We start from the raw sequence: 3,625 nt of genomic DNA on the forward strand, positions 1-3,625 counted from the left end.
ACTACATGATTGTGTGATCGCATACTCGATCGTTTACTTTAATATTTCCCTCTATCCAAAATTAGCCAGAGTTTATACTTGTTGCTGGTGTTTGAGTTCTTGATCGTTGCATTCGAGTTTGATCGAGGGAAACACTTGAAGAAAAGGTTCTTCATAGGTATTCTTTCTCTTATCCCATGTATTTTCAAAGCATGCTATAATTTACGATTAATGCATAATCATTTCTGTATGATTGTAAATGTTTGATTTCTTTCACAATGGAGTTTGGAACGATCCGCTTCCGCTCAAAGGTCCTCTATAATTAGAGTTCCTTCAGAGATAACGTTAGTGTTTTGTTCTTGCAATTCCGAACAATTTGGATTTCAAGAACATACAGTACATCTCCCAAATATTTCATTTAAAATTGTAATGTTAGCCATCTCTTAACATCAGCCAGGAATTCTACCTCATTTCCAATGAGCAAAATATCGTCAACATATAGTACCAGAAAAACTACAGTTTTGTTGACAATCTTCTTTTAAACATAAGTTCGTCAATGTTCTGTTTAAAGGCAAAATATTTGATCACAGTATCAAACCTTATATTCCAGGATCGATATGCTTGTTTTAATCCATAATGGATTGTTTGAGCTTGCAAACCCTTTGCTCTTGACCCTATTCAATGAATCCTTATGGCCGAGACATATAGATACTCTCTTCAAGATAGCCATTCAAAAAGGTTGTCATGATATCCATTTGCCATATTTCATAATCATAAAAGGCAGCTAGGGACAAAAGTATTTTAATTGACTTAATCATGGAAACTGAAGAAAATGTTTCTTCGTAGTCTACCCCCTCTTTGGATAAACCCTTTTGCCATAAGTCGAGCCTTGTAGGTATGTACCTTACTGACTTGGTATTGTTTCCTCTTGTAGATCAATTTGCAACCAATAGGTTTTACCTCATCAGGTTTATCTACAAGTTTCCAGATAGAATTGAAGTATATAGACTCCATTTCGAGGTCCATGACTTTTATCCACTAGTCTCGATCCACATCTTCCATTGCTTGTTTAAAGGTTAATGGATCCTTCAATCCATCATTAGGTATGACGACTTAAGTTTCTATCAAACCCATGTAACTGTTAGGCTATTGAATAACCCTCCCACTACGTCGAAGCATTCTCAACTTTTGAGAAGGATTTGATTGACCAGATGTACTAGCTTCATCAACAACTCTTGTTAATGGATCGACTTGATCAACAACTCTTGTTAATCTATCTGTAGTTTCTTTAGAAATTTCATTCAGTACTAGCTTACTATGAGGTTGATGATTTCTTATGTTGTCCTCTTCTAAGAATGTTGCATTTGTTGATACAAATACTTTGTCATCTTGAGAATCATAAAATAAACCACCTTTTGTTTCTTTGGGATATCCTACAAATAGGCATGCTTTTGAATGACGTTATAACCTCTTTGGGTTTTGTGCTAACATATGTGTTGGGCATCCCCAAATCATGAAGTGACCTAAACTACCTTTACGTCCTCTCCATAACTCATAAGATGTTTTGGAAACACTTTTTGAGGGAACCATGTTCAAAATATAAACAACAGTCTCCACTGTATGTCCCTAAAATGAATTAGGCAACTGAATATGACACATCATCGAACGAACCATGTCAACAGGGTTCTATTTCTCATCTTCACTATACCATTTTGTTAACGTGTACAGGGTATTGTGAATTTAGATTGAATTCCGTGTTCTACCAAATAGTCCTAGAATTTCAAGTCTATATATTTACCACCTCGATCTAATCGAAGTGTTTTAATCTTTTTACCTAATAGGTTCTCAACCTCTGCCTTATACTCCTTGAACTTTTCAAGAGTTTCAGACTTATGATGCATTAGGTAAACATAGCCATATCTAGAATAGTCCTAAAAAAACTGATGAAATATTCATACCCTCCATGTGCCTTGACATCCATCAAACCACAGAGGTCTGAATGTATAAGCTCTAAGGGTTCTTTGGCTTTAAGACCTTTTCCTGTAAAAGATCGTTTGTTCATCTTACCCTCAATTATAGATTCACATGGAGGTAAAAAGTTGTCTTCTAACTGATTTAGGAGTCAACTTTTAACCAGTCCCCCAATCCTATTGAGATTTATGTGGCCAAGTCTTAAGTGCTAAAGATAGGCATTATGAGAAATTTTTCGCCTTTTATTTTGTGTTTCAGTTGTTTTAAACATCTCTATATTCAAAACAACTTTTGTCTCAGTTGGTTTTAACACATATAAATTATTTTCAAGTTTTGCTAAAAATTTTTTTTTATATATATTTTGAAGTAATGAACACTTCATTAACTTCGAAAGAAACTTTATACTTTTTTTTTTTAGCAAACATGAGATAAATATGAAAATCCTCCTCATAGTGGGAACATAAAATACATTTTCAAGTCAAATTAATCTATCTTCAATAAACAACTTCATATCTCCCATTATTTTAGTTGAGACTATTGAGTTTTATGTCCTAAAACTCATGGTTTGTAAACAATAAACTAAGATCCATGGCTATTACTGAGTACTTGAACTTTATGTGGAGACATAAGAATGGATCAAGTTCGAGTGAATAGCCAGAATTTTCTATAATATATGGATAAGGCTGGGTATCTTATTCTGGGGACACTCTCAGATGCGATCTGCTTTGTAGATGTTACAATTGTTGTAAAGTACTACAAACGAAGTGATTTTGATTCGTTCATGTGGAGATTTGCAAGTGGGGGCATCCTATGCAAAGAGTTTGGTAATTATATACGATATAATTACACGTTTAATTATCAAATTAAATGAAATTGGAGAATTGGATAATATTTAAATTTGATTTAAATATTAATTACATGAACAAGGATTCATGATAGTGGATTGGTGTTTTATTAATTTAATATTGGATATTAAATTATTTAATGAATTAAATAAATTTTATTTAAAATTAATTATTTGAATTAATTTTATTTAAATTTAGAAATTTGAATTTTGTGAAAATAGAAATTTTAAAAATTCAATTTTACTTTGATTTTCTAAAAATTATGATTAAAGGAAATTGAATTTTAAAATATATATATTTTTTAATTTCAAATTAAAATTGGAAAATTCCAATTTTAGTGGTTTTTCCCACTTTCAAACTCATCATTCCACCCAAATCCACTAAAATCTCCAAGAAGGAGTTGTCATCTTCATGTCAGATTGGACTGAATGAAATTAGTGAGTAAAAACTCAGCCAAATAAGTAGAATAGAAGACCATGCAATCAGAATTTGAAAGTTGAGTTGCTAAAGAAGTTGTTCTTCATTCATTAGTTGGAAACCAGAAAACTCACCTCTCAAAAATCCTAAAATTTAGCTCATTTTGAATCCCACAATTCAATTTAGCTCATGTCTAGAGTGATAACCAAAATGGTCTATAGTATATGGATATAGGAGAGAAACCTTATTTTGGTAACGCTACAGATGCGGCCCGCTTTGTGGAATGGTCACAAGTGTTGTGACTTGTCACAGATGGTCTAATCGTGATCATTTGTGTTGAGGACATGTGAGCGGGGGCGTCCTATACAAAGAGTTTGTATAAGACCTAACCTCGAAGTGTTAACGTCTTATTA

The sequence above is a fragment of the Benincasa hispida genome, chromosome 9 (genome assembly GCF_009727055.1).
Source record: "Benincasa hispida cultivar B227 chromosome 9, ASM972705v1, whole genome shotgun sequence".
Taxonomy (NCBI): domain Eukaryota; kingdom Viridiplantae; phylum Streptophyta; class Magnoliopsida; order Cucurbitales; family Cucurbitaceae; genus Benincasa; species Benincasa hispida.